The 19,228-nt window shown below is 39.8% G+C and overlaps 1 protein-coding gene across 1 annotated transcript in view; it reads right to left on the bottom strand.

Moving 5' to 3' along the window:
• Positions 1-18,972, bottom strand: part of NCKAP5 (NCK associated protein 5) — a 492,200-nt gene extending 473,228 nt beyond the window's left edge. Inside the window, exon 1 of the mRNA XM_035130237.3 lies at positions 18,833-18,972. The gene's annotated coding sequence lies outside the window, so the exon portion shown is untranslated. The remainder of the gene's footprint in view (positions 1-18,832) is intronic.
• Between the last annotated feature and the right edge of the window lie 256 nt (positions 18,973-19,228).

Here is a 19,228-nt window from a genome sequence, read left to right as displayed (position 1 = left end):
CTATCTGTCAGAGTAACATATTTCTATCCCATAACTGTTTCTTATCCTTCCAAATGCTTCAGTGCTCCAAAATATTATCACAATATGTAGGCATCCTACCTCTGCAAAGCATGAGAACATCCTGCACTGGGAATAGAATCAGGTCAGTCCAAGAGTTATGTTAAGACCCACACCCTTTTACCCTCCCTTCTCTGGTATGCAGCAAGCTGAGCTTATTTAAATGCTAAAAACAACAAAAATAAGAAGTTAAGAATTTTTGTCTGCTTCTGACAGCCAGGTGAAGAGGAAACCAGAAAACCTGCAGTGGCATCTACATTATGTACAGCCTGAAATTAAAAGGAAATAGGTTTTCTCTTAGCTAAAACCTTCCCAAAGCAACAGTCCTGTGGTAGAATTGAGGTATACAGTAATGACTTATAACAAGTCAGACAAGCAGTCTCTATAGCTGGGAGGTGGCACCTGTTTCTATGCCACAGCCCCCACTATTTCTATTCGGTCCACTCCAAGCACAAGGGGGAGCTTTAAGAAGAGCAAGTGACACAGTAGGTTTCTGATAGGATGGGAGCTTTGAAGTGAGGACTTGGATTGTGAAGACCATATTGTACTGTGGTTGGCTTGGAGGTTTACAAGGCAAGATTGCTTCTTTCAAGCAGCCAGAGGCTTCTATTTTCCCCAACAGCTGATTTCACGCATTTTGCTTTTGCAAAAATCTTTATTTACACATGGCCTGGCCTGTCTTTAGAACACACATGAGATTTTTGCTAGTGCAAAATAGGCACCTTAAGCACTTTTTAGTGGAAAGGTGGGGCAAAGATGTTTGAACAAACACAGCTGAAATACCATTTTCAGGGGCAATTGAGCTTGACAATGGCAAACTGGAGAAATTCAGCCTGTGAGTCAGACCTCATGTTGATGCCATCATTCAAAAAAGCAGAACAACAGAAGTCAGATTAAAAACTCAAGTGCCAAGAACCAAATCTAAACAATGCTTAAGCAAGATCTTAAAAAGAAAAGACACAACAACAACAACAAAAGGCATACTCCCTCCCCTCAAAGCACATACTGCTGACTCTTTATATGAGTCATCAGTGGCCTGAGGTAACTCCTTCCCTGAGGTGACTTAAGAACTGAGGGAAGGCAGAAGGCAGAATGCCCAGACACATGATAAAACCATTATTGACCTGAAAGGACTCTGCATTTTATATCATTTGCTTCTTTTAGTGTTTGTAAATTATAAGACATCATGGGTGTATTGGCAAAATGTCAGTATATAAACATAATAAATACATAAACAAGTGGAGGGAAGGAAGAACTAGCACAGGGGTCAGCAAACTTTTTCAGCAGGGAGCCGGTCCACTGTCCCTCAGACCTTGTGGGGGGGCCGGACTATATTTTGGAAAAAAATATATGAATGAATTCCTATGCCCCACAAATAACCCAGAGATGCATTTTAAATAAAAGAACACATTCTACTCATGTAAAAACATGCTGATTCCCGGGCCATCCACGGGCCAGATTTAGAAGGCGATTGGGCCGCATCCAGCCCCCGGGCCTTAGTTTGGGGGGCCCCTGAAGGAGGAAGTAATTCCATAGTTTGAAGACTGATTGAAAAGCACGTACTTCTTGACAATGGCAAATTCCCTGATGGAATACAGAGTAATACCAAGACAGGAAGGGGGATCGTAAAGAAGTAGGCATTCCCTCCATCCAGAAAATACTCTGGACCCTAACCTTATCAGGCCTTAAAGTCAATACAAGAACCTTGAATTGAGCCTATATATGTATTAGTAACCAGTGAGACCATTTTAGAGCAAGTGCAATATGTTCATGGAAACTTATTGCCTTTAAACAAAGGGACAGTTTCTGAGCCACTTTTCAAGGCACCAAATAAACCACCTAGACTAGAGAAACAACCTGCCCTCCACACTAAGTCTCCGGACCTCTTCCCATTTCTCATTTATATCCCATGTGAGATATCAGTCCTAACCAGATGGACAACTCTCCTATTGTTCACAAAAGCTGGACAGCCTTGTCCTCAAAAGCTGAACCTTCTGAGCCATCACACCACCTCACCTCAGTGTCAAGAGTCTTCATAAGAACAACTCAATTTAGAGGTCTAAGGAGAAATGTTCCCTAAGCTGATCAGGAAAACTTGGACAACCAGCAGTTGTTTCCTTCTCTGAGTCCATAGCAATTGATGTTCAAATAAATAGGTTATTATAGTTAATATGTGGAACTCTCTAGAATACTATATTAGTTTCAAATCATTATTAGCCTGTCATATTAAAAAACCACGCAGAATCTTACATGAGAATTAGAAGTCTAGTTCTATGATATCTCGTGTAGTATAAAAATAATTTTAATGAATGATAATAAAATGTGGAATTGACTATTACACTATCTAGGAGAGAACAGCACCTAGACAAAAATATATCTGAAGATCTGCTGCTCACTACCTTAATCAGTAGTTTGAAAGGCCAACAATATTCACTTAAGAGGAAATGTTCTGGATTGATGTGAAAGGTTGGGACACAGTTATCTGCATTGGCAATGAAAATTGATTATGTTTATATCATCTCTCAGTTTCTCTGTAAGAAACATGATTCATCTGATGGCATTTTCTGTTCTTGTTAGAGTATTTCTTGCTAACAAGGCTATGAACATTGAACAGACACAGCAAAACCAAAGGTGGTAACCTTTTCAACATTTCATACTTTGATTGGCTGGCTGTTTTTATCATGAAGTTTTTTTGGGGGGGGCATGCTCTAGGGGAAGAGCAAACAGCCTGTAAATTATACCAAAGATGACTGAAAAGGTCAAAGGAGTACATTTGCTATTCATTCACTTGTGTGAAGCAGTAGAGGAATTCAGGTTGCAAAACTAAATGCTTGGAACAGAGTTCAGAACAGATATGAGCTGGGAAAGTGAGGATGCATGTAGAGACAGTGACAGATGAATTCAGGAATGGGGATGCTACGCAGCATTCTCCTTATGCCACCGATCATCCACATGTCACTGTAGAGCTGTGCTCAGTTCTTCAAATCAATGGATTAGAACCAGATTTGCCCTTTCACAGAGCGTTTTTTTCAACTCACTGGAACTCAGTTCTGGCACCTCTCAGGTAGGTGCCATTGCCATAATAAGAGAACAAGGGAGGCATCCGTGGAGAGTTTTGGCACCCCTTTTTCTAGAAAAATAGCATTGCCCTTCCATGAGTATTGTACATGGGTTCCTTCTCTTTGCAGATAGGACTTTCAGTGGAGAGAGCCCACTGCAAGAAGGCAGATGATGATATTCACCAATTCCCCCTTTCCCTTTCCCTTTCAGCTTCCTGCATCATCTTTCCCATTCCAGAGAATCCCCCTAACCAATGAACAGGTTTTCAGGGGGCAAGGGGGTGAAGAAGAAATGGCAAAAATTGTCTTCCTTCGGCAGGACCATCCTTAACCAGAACAAATCCAGATCCAACCCTGTGGCTGTGAACCAAAAGCAGCAGTGGCCAAGATTCTAAACTACAGGACCTAATTGTTACTATTGAAATAATTCAATGTGGCCTGTGTATTCATTTTTCCACCTATCACTCCAGCAAATCAAGTTATGTTAAAAGGCTTGAGTTTTGTTTGACTGTATTGGATCAACAGTAACACCGGGGAACAATTTTTTTTGTTGCATTGACACCTTCAGTTGTTCTAACCTAATTTTAACATGCTGATTTCATATCTGAAGTCGGTTTTGTTCTGTAAGCTCTAGTTTTTTTGCAATTCATGTTAACCACCATGGTTAATCTAGTGAGAGTAGTATGACAAGTGTGTTGAGTTATCCAGAGCATTTTCTGCCCATGTTGTAGAAGAAAATTATTTCCCATTACAGACAGAGGTAAAATAAGAACAGTTTGAAAATCAAACGTACTTAAAGCTCTACAGTAAAGGCAGCTCAGATATAGATAGATAGATGATAGATAGATAGATAGATAGATAGATAGATAGATAGATAGATAGATAGATAGATAGATAGATGATAGAGATGATAGATGATAGATAGACCCCAGATTTCACTAACATATGATCTGAGCAAACTATAAATGCCAAGACTTGAGCAAAATGACAACTAGATGACAATCATGGATTTGTTCATTGCACTTGGTATCTACAACAACTTACATGGGGGTTTTCCTCAGAGTGTTTTCCATTGTATCCACTTGCCAGGACCAAGTTACAAGCCTAAATTAAGGCCAAATACATATGTCTCAAACACTTTCAATTTCCTGTATGGTGTACTGTAATCAATAGATTTCATGAAAAAGCAAGAATGTTTGAATCATCCACACATTCATTTTATGTGTAAAAGTCAACAAGAGTTTTTAACCTACGTACAACTGAAGACACACATGCATACAGGTTAATTGCACTTATTTCCAGTAACACATCTATGAATTCACATCTAATGTCCACCACTTACACCACAAAACATTCTAGAGATTGGCTCCTGAATGAATTTGTATCTGGGAAATTGCAAGAGAAGCAGTGTTTTCTAGCTTGGAGCATATTTTAAATGTTGTGGAAAACTGAACTAGGTGGCACAGCATCACAATAGTATTCAATCGACATATAATACACTTCCATGTATTGCAAGTAGTCTGCACCAATAATGACCACAAGTTCAGAAATATTGAAAGGTATTTGGAAAACAGCCATAACAGTAGCCTTATGAGCAAAGTCGGACAAAGTTGGATATCATGAATTTAAACAATGAAGAAAGGCCTTTGGGAGGGAGAGGGAAAATAACATATATATATATATATATATATATATATATATATATATATATATATATATATATAAGGATGTAAACCATTGCCAAAAAGCTTTAGGAGATTATTGCAATGATGTGAAATAGAGACTGATTAGGATATGCTCTCTACAATGAAATCTAATATAAAATGTGATGCCATATATCCAGGGGAAAGGTAGAAGACTTGTGGTATTAAACAGTACAGTGGCTAAAGTACTATAAAATACACTACAGGGAGCAATGTATCAAAGGCAGTGATGGAATAATAGGTTTTCTTTCCCCTTAATCTCTTCTGGTTTTCTTTTTTCTGCATTGATGTGTCTGGCCCAAATTATACAGATACTAGGTTGAGAGGTTTGCTTTGGAAAAATATAAATAACAGTAATGCCTTGTTTCCCCAGAGGCATTCAGCTGCTAGCTCACAGGGAGGGGTTTGCTTTACTTTTTGCAAAGAGGTACTGGCAATTGCAGATGGATTCTTACCATCTGCTACAGAATGAATAAAAATGTAAATTTAAAAAAATTCACGAACTACTACTTACAGTCCATAAGTCTTCTACATTTTGTGTCATCCAACCCATTTCCTTTACCTCATCTGCATTTGGTTATTTCAAGTGAAACAGAAAAGAAATAGGTATATAGGTGAAGGACATTAACAATAATATTAGAGCTACAGATGGTGAATATTACTGGAGATAGAAAATGGAATAGTACTTTGCAAATATTCTGATTACAACAACAGAAGATTATTTAGGGTTGCCATATTTCAAAAAGTAAAAACGAGGACACCCCAAAAGTTGTTGAGCGCCACATTTCGGAAATTCCCCCCAGATGTCAAATCCGCCTTTGAAATCTCGGTAATGTCTGAGAACATCTGGACGTATGGCAGCCCTAGATTATTAAAATCTACAGAACAACAGCTGATAAAAAGCTATTTTAAAATTAAGAATTTTAAAACTTAATCAGGCTATAATATGTTTTCAGCTTAGTTAAAGGTGCTAGTCTCTTTTTAGTTAAAATCATGTTACTTCTTATGGAAGTCAGTTCTCCATAAAGGCAAAAGAACATAAATGCATAATACTTGTGCTCCCATAGGAATAGCACATTCCTTCAAAATCCATAGCACTATGAATATCAACTCTCAATCTGCATTGTGGGCAACACTCACTTCTGCTTTCTTCTCTCTACACATGCAATTGGTTTATTAAGGATTCGAATCAACATTATTCTAGAAATGCCAGAAACAGCTTTCTTGTTTTCTAAATATTTGATGACACTCTAACAGAATGGCAATATTCAGAAGTTTGTCCGTGGCTTACAAACCATGGTTTGTAAAGTTGTGGGTAAGCGCTGTGATTGTGTCTTCTTCCTTCTGCCATCCTTCTGCCATCACAAACTGTATTCAGTACAGAAATCCTGGCTTATATTGAGCCACAATCCCACCTTTTGGCTTATCAGTTAATTTAAGCAGGATCACTTAAGCAGGATCACTTAAACAGGATTATTTTCTGAATCTGTTTTATAATCTTGGTTTGTTAAGACAAATAATAGTTTGGACAGAACAGAGAGCTGTGATTTAATGAACCATAAACTATGATTTATGAAGCCATGGATCAATGTGCTGAATGTTCTGTTTTATTAAACAGAAACTCAACACATGATAATTATTAATGAATCTTGCATGCAGAGAAGTTGTGCATCACTTGCTACATTCTTTTGTTTTATCCCCCCCCCCCCGCTGCCGCCCCCACCACTAGCTCTATGGTACAAAGGCTCTTTCTCACTCTGAGTATTAGACACTGCAACAGGAATAAACATATTAAGCTATGTGCTGCATTATAATTTCCTTCACTATCAATTATTAACACTTGCTAAAATCATAAAGCAATGCAACTAATATTTTAATAAGTCATAATTTATACATGATTCCACGTCCCTGAAAACATATAGAGCACTCAAGCAGTGCTTCAGCAGTGTGGTAATGCAGGAAATTGGATACCTCATACTTCTGGTAATTGGAATTTTAGCCTTTAACCCCAAGAATGGCATTTCAGATTCAGTCCAGGTTGGCAGTGGGTGAAAGTCATTACTATGAAATGGCTGCTCAGTGACCTATATGAAATACTAAAAGTTGGTGGTGAACAGGTGTCTGCATAATTAAAATGCTGTGCATATCACTGTTGTTAAGCCAGGATTTCATTCTTAACTCCTGTTCTTCTACCTTGGATTTTGATGTCATTTTGAAGCATCAAGTTCTGGGGTTTTAAAAGGTTGATTTCTGAAACCACCTACACAAGACTTTATGTTCTATACTTAACTCTTTTGATATATAAGGTGTACATACAGTCAGGAAGTTTTACAAAATAAATACAGTACAGTGATAAATGGAACAATGGAAGTGTGTGAGTTTATCAGTATTGCTGTTATGGCAAAAACATTTCACTGGCAAACCTTATCTAGCATTGTCTTTGGCATGCTATATTTTCTTCATTAAGAATTCCAAGTGGTTTCTTTACGAAAGAGATGCCATGGCGGTCTTTTTGCTTTTGTTTAAAGTGAACTGTGGGGAGTGATACTGCAAAGATAGCAACAACGCTCTTCTGTTCTAAAGGCAATCTACAGCATCTTCCTTCACCATTAATGTGTAGTATAATTCTAGATCTCATGGGGTGTTCACACTGAAAGGCGTGGTGAGGAAAGAGAAAAGGAATGCTGGCTGCACATATCTACTCAGAAGTAAATCCTATTGAGTTACACAGGAGAACCTCTTTTCTTGTCTGTATCTTTCAGACCAATTGCCCACAAAACCCTATGGGAGATTGATTCTTTTTTACCTACTCCAAAACTGTAATGGCGACTATTGTGGGGAAAATACTGCACCCAGCCTTCTGAGATTTGACAGGATTCAAACCCTTTAATGGATTAACTGGGCCAGCAAATTTCATCCAATGAGTCTCCAAAATTAAGAAATTACATTTACTTTTAAAAAAAAAGGCCCACAAAAGTCGATGGACCAATTTGCCTGTAATGTGCCAACTTTATCCCCTCAAGAAGGGCTACTATATCAGAAAATCACATCCATATCTGTCAAATATATATATAATTTTTAAATTCCTCAATAGTGAATTGGAGGAACCAAGTGGACTTGTAGAGACCCCACTGAATCAGGCAGTGTACAAAGTGTCTCAAAGTGAGAAGGTCACCTCCAGGCTTGATTATTGTAACTCACTCTATGTGGGGCTGCCCTTGAAGCTGACCCAGAAACTCCAGCGGGTGCAGAATGCAGTGGCGAGGCTCCTTACGGGGTCCCGGCCGCGGGATCATATTCATCCAGTGCTTTACCAGCTGCACTGTCTCCCGGTGGAGTACAGGATCAGGTTTAAAGTGCTGGTTTTGACCTTTAAAGCCCTATGCAGCTTGGGACCCTCGTACCTACGGGACCGCCTCTCCTGGTATGTCCCGCGAAGGACCTTAAGGTCCACAAACAACAATACTCTGGAGATCCTGAGCCATAAGGTGGATAGATCGGCCTCCACTAGGGCCAGGGCCTTTTCAGTATTGGCCCCAACTTGGTGGAACGCTCTTTCACAGGAGACCAGGGCCCTGTGGGATTTGTCATCTTTCCACAGGGCCTGCAAGACAGAGCTGTTCTGCCTGGCCTTTGGGCTGGACTTAGTCTGACCCCTGTGTTTTCCTCCCCCATGGCTTGGATTCATGGACTACTTAAAATGAGGCTGCATTTTAAATTTTAATATTGTATTTTAATCTGTATTTTAATTAATTGCTTTTTATGTTTTATTGTAATTTTATTGGTGTTAGCCGCCCTGATGGCGGGGTATAAAATAAAAAAAATTATTATTAAATTTATTGTTTTCCAAAGCGCTGCACTGGGGTCTGAGCTAAATCTTGTGGTCGGTGAACACTTCTTCTGTATATGTCCCATCACTAGCTACTGAGCATCAGAGGCTAACAATGTGATATATGGGGTGGTGGTGGTCCAAGCTGGCAATTTATGTGCTTTCTATTTCTTTGCATGGCTTAAGAATACAAAAACTATGCTAAAGATGTAAATAAATATAAAAGCTCTGATAACAAATTGAAGGCATGTCTCCATTGTCCATGCAGCCTTACAGGGATGGTGTTGTCAGGTGAGAGACGGGAAAACAAATTATGCAGAAACCCATTTCAGCAAAGTGTAAGGACAATTATAACATCTGTCAATCCTTTGTGTGAGTTATAATTAGGTGCTGTGGAGGAGGAACCCTTTGGCTTACTCCTTTAACATCTGTTCAAAGGACAAGCAACTGAGAGGGTAATAAATGACCCTTTACGTTCAATCAGAAAAATGTGAGCATGGCATACACAATCAGAAAAGCCAGGTTTTAGCTAAGAAAAAAAATCAATAGTGGATTTTTGGGTTGAATTGTTTACTGTAAAGATGGTTCGCTGATCTAAAATGTCCAGTTTCTCATTTTATCACTGTATTCTGAACACATAATTTTCTAATCTACCTAGATATCATTTTATCTTATGGATGATGGATGACTGAAACTGTTACTTATGTCTGAAAAATTCATCAGCCTACTTTTAAGAGCTGAGATTAAACAAGAAAAATCAGTCTACTACTTCACTGTCATTGAAATCAAAAACATTAAGCGGACAATAGTGCTTAATAGTCTAATTTGATATAAAATATCAAAATTACCAAAAACAACTTCAAAAATATTGTCCTTTAAAGTCCTCATAAAAACTGCAGCTCACTAAAAGGGTCCATTCTGATATAATTCAGTTTAACATGGCCCTCTACTGGCAAAACTCACCCCCAAATCTTACCAGTATCAGACATTGCTCATTAATGTAAGAAGTATAATTTTAATTAAGGATATGTACTATAGCTAATTTATTTCACTGTGTATACATTAGAAGATCCATTATAGAACTTTAAGCTGCAAGAGGGAAACACACGGGGGTAAATAGTGTAAAAGTTTAATAATTACTTCCATTTCATTTTGCAGATGCACCTTTGAAGTCATTTGAGGAGTGGGGTGGTGGTGTTGAAGGTTAAGCTATTCTATGAAGAAACTCTTGAATGGCTAAACTACAATTCCTTACTACTAACACACCACATAATTTAAATAACACCACTGCTTTCAGAGCTGCTTTATACAGGTGAAACTCAGAAAATTAGAATATTGTCGAAAAGTGCATTTATTTCAGTAATGCAAATTAAAAGGTGAAACCACTATATGAAATAGATGCATGTCATGCAAAGCAAGGTATGTCAAGCCTTTATTTGTTGTAATTGTAATTATTTGTCATTAGGGGGGTCAATTATGAATGGAATGTAATTAATGAAATGTAATAGCGATGTTTATTTTTGATTATTATTGTATTATTGTAACTATTTGTTTTATTACTGTGGAATTTCCAAAAGAAAGCATTTGTAGTAGTAGTAGGTGTACCGTGTTTCTCATATTATAAGACACGTCTTATATTTATTTTTTCCTCAGAAAAACACACTATGGCTTATTTTCAAGGGATGTCTTATTTTTTTTCCTCCTCCTGCCGCGGCCGGCATTGCTGCTGCGCCTATCACTATGTCTTATTTTCGGGGTATGGCTTATATTCATTGAATGCTTAAAAAGCCTGCTATGGCTTATTTTATGGGTATGTCTTAAAATATGAGAAACAGGGGTAGTAGTAGTAATAAGTTGCATTACTGAAATAAATGCACTTTTTGACGATATTCTAATTTTCCAAGTTTCACCTGTACTTTCCTCAGCAATCATGATTGCTACAACTACACCAGGAAGCAGGAAGCAAGTCACATGTAGAGGGAAATGTGTGCCCCAAAGTCCTTTGAACACTTGCTTGGAAATTTAGATGAGCTCCAGCTCCACCTTATGCATTGCCTGACTGCACAGAAATGTGTTCATTTCTATAGTTTATTGAGCCATGATCATTACATCCAAACAATCTGAATGAGCCATGATCATTACATCCAAAAATGCCAATGTGCAAACCATTGTGACAAATGAACTTGTGTCTATTTATAGCAGAAAACTACTCAAACAGCCAGTGCAAGGCTGACAGCAGACACATCATATGTAGCTAGAAGGAAAGGCATGACATGGAGATGTTTCATGTGCACCTGCACATTGAGCAATGTTGAAGGAGGAGTCAGGAGACTATATAAGCCAGAGTGGTCCAACTTGTGGCCTAGTTAGCACTTTCCTAGCTTTCGGAAACAGGTAGTAGAGCTCTAGGACCCTGCCAGAGCCTCATGCCTCCTTCACAAAACCCGATGCCTTGCTTATCTGGCTTGGGAAGGCAGTGCAAGGGCTGGGGTGGTGTCAAATTTTGGCCTCCACAGCCTGCCTAACAAACCATGGGTTCTGTGTTGAATAACTCTTGCAGCCCACTTCGTATGAAAAGTTGGGCCATGCTAATATAAGCCCTTGTGCTGCCTCCTTCACCCCCTTTTGCTGCACAGCACCTATCTGGTTCACTATACTGCCTACTCTATGCTGTATGCATTTGGGAAGATTGGGACTAGGCAGTGTATTGTTAAATAGAGTAATCTGGCCCCAGTTGGCAGATAGGTACAAGGATGGAACTGTGGTGAGCTAAATAGGTGGTCCCTTTCTGGGTGCTGGACATTTCTGGAGGTGAGCCACTCAGGGCCGTGAGACCTGTGTGTTGGATATGGAGTGCCTATTAAGCAGCCTGATTTCACCCACTCAGAGTTCTGTGCGCCCAGGGTAGGGGTAAGAAAGCCTTCCTACATACTGTACCTTAAAGGCAGAGGGGCTATGATGTTGCCAGGCATCCTGTCCTGGGCAGGATAGCTCACGCAAGGCAACATACAACTGAACTTTCTCCAACACCCTTATTTCTCTCTGCTGGGATCTGTAACAATAAATGTAGCCCTCATTCAATTCATATTTTCATGTCTCACCTCTTTATTACACACTCAAGCTTAAAATGCTTTCAGGGGCATACCAGTCAGACATGATACTGTCAGTTCTCCAAACGGTAAGATTTACTATTAATTTCCTAGAAAAATACAATTTGCTGTTCAAAGTTTTTCTGCATCTCTCTTATGGCAGTCAATCCTCACACTGCCACATCTACAATTTATGGCTTTGTTTTTTGTTTTAAAGGCAACCAATATTATTTGCCCATGTTCCTTTATGTTATTAATTCTCCTTATTTTGTCTGTGCAGAAAAGAAAAGAAAAGGGAAGCACAGACACTGCTGAATTTAACAATTTAGATAAGGCTAAACCCTTGTAATCAATTAGCACTGTCAAAGAAAACAATTTGTGACGCTGATTTCCAGCTGCAAAGATCTTTTGTGTGTGCACACCATCCCAGTCTCATCTGGTTCTGTGAAAACAAACAGGAGACCTTAGTAGAAAGCCCATCAAAACGTGAGGCACAACAGAAACATTTGTTCTCCAAATGCTTCCTTGCAAATGCCCATCTTTCAGCACATAATGTTTACCCGCTGTTTTATTATCAAGCTGCTTTGCCATAGAATTCACATCTTTCACAGCTCATAGGCAATTTCCGCAACAATGTACGGCACCTTCTGCCACAGCACACACCATATTGGTGCAGAACACCTTAACATCAGTCCAAATAAATAATCTCTCATATATATTCATATATATATATATAACCACAAGCCTTCTCACTTCTCAATGCACATTGATTAATTTTATGTCACTAGCAGAAAATAATCAAAGTAATTGGGGCTTCTGAAGACTACATGAAACACATCATTAAACAAGGCATGAGCCATTGTTAAACAAAGCTATGGGTAAATTTTCTCTTTTTATTTTGCATAGTATTTCACTGCATGGACTGAAAGATGCTGCTTCATGCTTGACACCATATTAACATTGGTTTTTATTGTATGATTTTGCAATTCTAGTCTACATAGGATGAGCATTCCAAGCTCCTTAATCAGCCGTGCTGGAAGAGGCTGAAGTGAGACAGGCGTACTTGCACCCAGGTCCTCTTGGCTGTACCAGGCTCAGTTGGCAGGGAGGATCCACTGTCACAGAGGTCTCCACTCTGCTCACCAGTGCCAGTGGTATCCCCACCAATGGTATCCAGGGTAGGACCCTGAAACAGGGTGTTTTGAGGAAAGAGACAAGGCCGAGTTAGCCAAAGGTTTGCTGGATCTTAAGCTAGTTGACCTACCAGCAGATTGTTGCAAGGAGTCCAGTCTAGACCTCTTTGCTGAGCCAGCCTGGAGCTGGTGCAGCAAACTTTTCCTGTCCACCTCCAGATGTTACATTAAAACCACAGCTGCCTGCCTGGGGTTAGGATTGTGCCCTAAATTCAGAAGTACCTTTTGGTGTAACATCAATTTCTTCATTGCCCACTGGATGACATTTTCAATTTTTCAATATTTGCTTTAAATCTAGTCATATTCATTTGTAAAGATCAGAAAACTACACTTATTCTGTTCAAAATACACAAAAATATGAGGGATGATTAATGGCCTTTGCTCACAGTCATCACCTGACCAAACATCAATACTTTGGAGTCAAGTAGAGGCTTCCACCAAGTCGTATTGCCCTGGAAGAGTCTTTGTGTTATCTTAAACTAGGCCTATGCACTGTATGCAGACAAAGCCATGATTCTGAACATTACTCACTCAATATGGGCCAATACGGACTTTGGCCAGATTAGGTCGAGATAGCCCCTTTTTGGATCTACCCTACTGGAATGATCCAAGACTGTCCAAAGGAAGGGTGGTTAGGCAGCAGGAAGAACAGGCAGACAGCCTCTGCAATGTATGTTTCACCAGTGTTTCTGTGCTCACCAGCTAAACAGAAGGTTCAGTCCATGTGTTTGTGTAGAGTACAAGCCAAGCCTATGATCTTAAAAGTCACTCTAAATGGTCAGAGAATGTACTCTAGAATAAACTCAATATTTCCATGGTTCTGTGTGTGGCAGAGCAAAAATATTTGTGGAGGGCAGAGTAAATTAATAGTGGGGTGCAAGCTTCTGTTTGCACAGTTTGCCCACCATTATTTATTTTTCATTGAGAGAAAAAAAGTCAACATGTACTGGTATATTTATTTATATGGCCTAGAATTCTGTAGGCAGTTTACAGTGTTGTACTTTGCTTTTGTGCAGTCTGTCTGAATTCTTGTTTTCATCCACCCACCATGATGTTGAAATCTTGTAATAACATAACTGATTAATCAATGCAAGCCATGTACCATACATGCTCTTTGGTTGCAGCAAACTGTGGTAGGTGCACAGCTGTTCCTTGCTGCACTGCATAGCATTTTTGTCACTTCCACCTACAGTATATTGTTCTATGAAACAAGCACTCTCCTTACAAAGTTGTTACTGCTTTGTGCCGTAGTCATCATAATCAGTTTCACTTATGTTTGATGTTTGAATCATTGGCCTTGACAATTTCCTGTATAATGTTGTTTATAATGCCACCTACTTCATATCATGCCACCTATTATAATCAGAATGTTCAAACTATCAACAAACGAAAGTGTGTAAGCCCTAAGAGGATCAATCCTTACAACACTGCTTGTTCCCTTACATAAATTATATCTGGGTTAAACTGGGAACTTCTCCTGACACCATCAATGGGCAGAAAATCTGGGTGGAGTCATAATGGGCAGTTGGAAAACAATGAGGAATTTCACTAAGCATCACTGGTGAGTTGGCTGGGCCTAGGTTAAGGAAACTTCAGCTTTACTGAGGCTTGAGGGTATACCACACCCATACCTGTACACCACCTAACTCTCCTTAAAATATAGCCTCCAAACCCATTATTCTTTAGGGATAAAAGATGGGTAATGAAATGGAAAATATGTGAACAATTTGTTCCAAATGGATGTTACTATTTTGAAAATAGAACAGAGAAGCTGAAGGCATTATGAAACATAATAATTTGATATTTAAATTTTTATTTCTAAGGGAGGGTTGTGGAGAAAGTATTTGAGGACCATATGAGGCATACATGGAAATCCTGACCATCCAGACCACCTCTTCTGATATCTGTCAGCAACTGCTATTGCATCACAGATGCTATGAGAGTGAAGAGCATGAGAAGGAACCAGAAGGCAATGTAGTTTTATTGACGATAGAAGTTTCATGTCAGTCAGACTCTAATGGTGGCTTTACAGATGAACAGTGCAAACCTGTGCATGTTTATTTAGAATGTGTCCAGCGATACTTCATTCCACGTAAGTGTGCATGGGGCTGCATCCTAAGAGCATAATTATTTGATTTATTGAGAAGTAAGCCTTACTGAATGCATTGGGAATTAATTGCATGCCAGGCTGCATAGGATTCTCCTGTAAGACTTGCCCTGTAGAGAAGCAAGGAATGGCAAATTTACATTGTCCCTTTTATTACATGATAAACAGTTTATCATATCTACTACTGTGGGCAAGAATCCTGTAGCAGAAATGGAGTGGCCCTCATAGTCAACAAAAGAGTGGCAAATGCTGTAATGGGATGCAATCTCAAAAATGACAGAATGATCTCGATACGAATCCAAGGCAGACCTTTTAACATCACAGTAATCCAAGTTTATGCACCAACTACCGGTGCTGAAGAAAGTGAAATTGACCAATTCTATGAAGACCTACAACAACTTCTAGAAATGACACCAAAGAAGGATGTTCTTCTCATTACAGGGGATTGGAATGCTAAAGTAGGGAATCAAGAGATAAAAGGAACAACTGGCAAGTTTGGCCTTGGAGTTCAAAATGAAGCAGGGCAAAGGCTAATAGAGTTCTGTCAAGAGAACAAGCTGGTCATCACAAACACTCTCTTCCAACAACACAAGAGACGACTCTACACATGGATATCACCAAATGGGCAGCATCGAAATCAGATTGATTATATTCTCTGCAGCCAAAGATGGAGAAGCTCTATACAGTCAGCAAAAACAAGACCTGGAGCTGACTGTAACTCAGATCATCAGCTTCTTATAGCAAAATTCCAGCTTAAACTCAAGAAAGTAGGAAAAAGCACTGGGCCAGTAAGATACAATCTGAATCAAATCCCTTATGAATACACAGTGGAAGTGAGGAACAGGTTTAAGGATTTAGATTTGGTGGACAGAGTGCCTGAAGAACTATGGATGGAGGCTCGTAACATTATACAGGAGGCAGCAACGAAAACCATCCCAAGGAAAAGGAAATGCAAGAAAGCAAAATGGCTATCCAACGAGGCCTTACAAATAGCGGAGGAGAGGAGGCAAGCAAAATGCAAGGGAGATAGGGAAAGATACAGGAAACTGAATGCAGATTTCCAAAAAACAGCAAGGAGAGACAAGAGGGTCTTCTTAAATGAGCAATGCAAAGAAATAGAGGAAAACAATAGAATGGGGAAAACCAGAGATCTGTTCAAGAAAATTGGAGATATGAAAGGAACATTTCGTACAAAGATTACCATAATCAAGGACAAAAGTGGTAAGGACCTAACAGAAGCAGAAGACATCAAGAAGAGGTGGCAAGAATACACAGAGGAATTATACCAGAAAGATATGGAGGTCTCATACACCCCAGGTAGTGTGGTTGCTGACCTTGAGCCAGACATCTTGGAGAGTGAAGTCAAATGGGCCTTAGAAAGCACTGCTAATAACAAGGCCAGTGGAAGTGATGATATTCCAGCTGAACTATTTAAAATTTTAAAAGATGATGCTGTTAAGGTGCTACACCCAATATGCCAGCAAGTTTGGAAAACTCAGCAATGGCCAGAGGATTGGAGAAGATCAGTCTACATCCCAATTCCAAAGAAGGGCAGTGCCAAAGAATGCTCCAACTACCGCACAATTGCGCTCATTTCACACGCTAGCAAGGTTATGCTTAAAATTCTACAAGGCAGGCTTAGGCAGTATGTGGACCGAGAACTCCCAGAAGTGCAAGCTGGATTTCGAAAGGGCAGAGGAACCAGAGACCAAATAGCAAACATGCGCTGGATTATGGAGAAAGCTAGAGAGTTCCAGAAAAACGTCTACTTCTGCTTCATTGACTATGCAAAAGCCTTTGACTGTGTCGACCACAGCAAACTATGGCAAGTTCTTAAAGAAATGGGAGTGCCTGATCACCTCATCTGTCTCCTGAGAAATCTCTATGTGGGACAAGAAGCTACAGTTAGAACTGGATATGGAACAACTGATTGGTTCAAAATTGGGAAAGGAGTACGACAAGGTTGTATATTGTCTCCCTGCTTATTTAACTTATATGCAGAATTCATCATGCGAAAGGCTGGACTAGATGAATCCCAAGCCGGAATTAAGATTGCCGGAAGAAATATCAACAACCTCAGATATGCAGATGACACAACCTTGATGGCAGAAAGCGAGGAGGAATTAAAGAACCTTTTAATGAGGGTGAAAGAGGAGAGCGCAAAATATGGTCTGAAGCTCAACATCAAAAAAACCAAGATCATGGCCACTGGTTCCATCACCTCCTGGCAAATAGAAGGGGAAGAAATGGAGGCAGTGAGAGATTTTACTTTCTTGGGCTCCTTGATCACTGCAGATGGTGACAGCAGTCACGAAATTAAAAGACGCCTGCTTCTTGGGAGAAAAGCAATGACAAACCTAGACAGCATCTTAAAAAGCAGAGACATCACTTTGCCGACAAAGGTCCGTATAGTTAAAGCTATGGTTTTCCCAGTAGTGATGTATGGAAGTGAGAGCTGGACCATAAAGAAGGCTGATCGTCGAAGAATTGATGCTTTTGAATTATGGTGCTGGAGGAGACTCTTGAGAGTCCCATGGACTGCTAGAAGGTCAAACCTATCCATTCTTAAAGAAATCAGCCCTGAGTGCTCCCTGGAAGGACAGATCGTGAAGCTGAGGCTCCAATACTTTGGCCACCTCATGAGAAGAGAAGAATCCTTGGAAAAGACCCTGATGTTGGGAAAGATGGAGGGCACTAGGAGAAGGGGACGACAGAGGACGAGATGGTTGGACAGTGTTCTCGAAGCTACGAACATGAGTTTGACCAAACTGCGGGAGGCAGTGCAAGACAGGAGTGCCTGGCGTGCTATGGTCCATGGGGTCACGAAGAGTCGGACACGACTAAACGACTAAACAACAACAACAACAAAACAGTTTATGCACCTTTGCTTGTATATTCTTTGATGAATGTAAGCCAAGCATTCTTAAATTCTAAGCAAGGGTGGGGAACCTGTGGTCTTCCAGATGTTGTTGGAGCTGTTGAAGGGTGAATGTGAGTTTGACTACAAGCTCCATTATCCCCGACCACTGGCCATGCTGGCTGGGGCTCATGAGAGTTGGAGTCCAACAAGATATGGGAGGGCCACAGGTTGCTCTCCTGTGAAACAGTTACCTACACACCCATGTTTCCTTCTGCTGCCAGAGACTACTGTGATAAATGATTCCATGGTTGTGCTCAGTCCCATTCTGTTTTCAGTAAAAACCAGCCAAATCCAAAAGTGTCACTCTTAGCATAAAGTACTTCTACTAAAACAGCTTCACGCTGTTAAACATTTTGCAGCCTCTGAACTTTCAAATTTCTAACTTTTCAAAATCTGTACCATGGATTAAGATAGATCCAGTTAGTCTGTTCTGTCAAAGCAGGCAATACAACTTTGAAATGCTAATTCTAACATAATCTGAGTATTAACACAGAAGCCACAAGGGGTGGGAATTTGCAAGTTCTTCGTTTAGCTGATGACAAAATATCCATGATGATATTAGATTTAAAACTGTAAGTGGAACTGCTATCTTGAAAAGGGGGCAGCTTAATATCATCATAAAAATGCAAACAAAAAAGTTAGAATTGAATTCTCACTCATCTCCCAACGTTCCCATTTTATGAGCATAAAGCATATTTAAAAGCTTGGCTGTAATCCCGCCTAACAGCAGCACACTTGCCCCTATTATAATTAAAACCAAACCTTGGTAGTGAAGCTGAAACATAATAGATACAGCAACATTTAAAGAAAGAAAGCTGTGCTAATCTGATAGAATTCTAGAACAGGGAAATAACAGCAGTAAGAAGAGCCCTTACTTGTTGTTGTTCAGTTAAAACATGCTCCCGTACTAGAGAAATCCAAACCATACGAAAGTTTTCAGCAGGCTAGAAATTTCTTGAGTGGATGCTGTGTTTATTTACCAAGCCTTAAAAATCTTTGGTGAGGAGCAGTACTGAGTTAGCGCTCAAGTTCATCAAGAGCACCGCTGAAAGTCCTACTGTAACTGCAGGCATGAAGTTTGCTGCCAGTTAGCTTTTCTGCTGCTCTGTGCTTGTAAATACAAGCTCTGTGGACAAAGTCCCAAATGACATCACAAGCAGCTGCTTATTGTTGAGTCTTTATTAACTGGCTGTCAAAAAAAGAAAAGAGGAACTGAGAGGGTGGGGAGGCACCACTGTCTACCCTGAAGCACAATCTGAGAGCTTAGTCGG

The sequence above is a fragment of the Zootoca vivipara genome, chromosome 1 (genome assembly GCF_965207765.1).
Source record: "Zootoca vivipara chromosome 1, rZooViv2.hap1.1, whole genome shotgun sequence".
Classification (NCBI taxonomy): Eukaryota; Metazoa; Chordata; class Lepidosauria; order Squamata; family Lacertidae; genus Zootoca; species Zootoca vivipara.
This window is presented reverse-complemented; position numbering and strand designations above follow the sequence as displayed.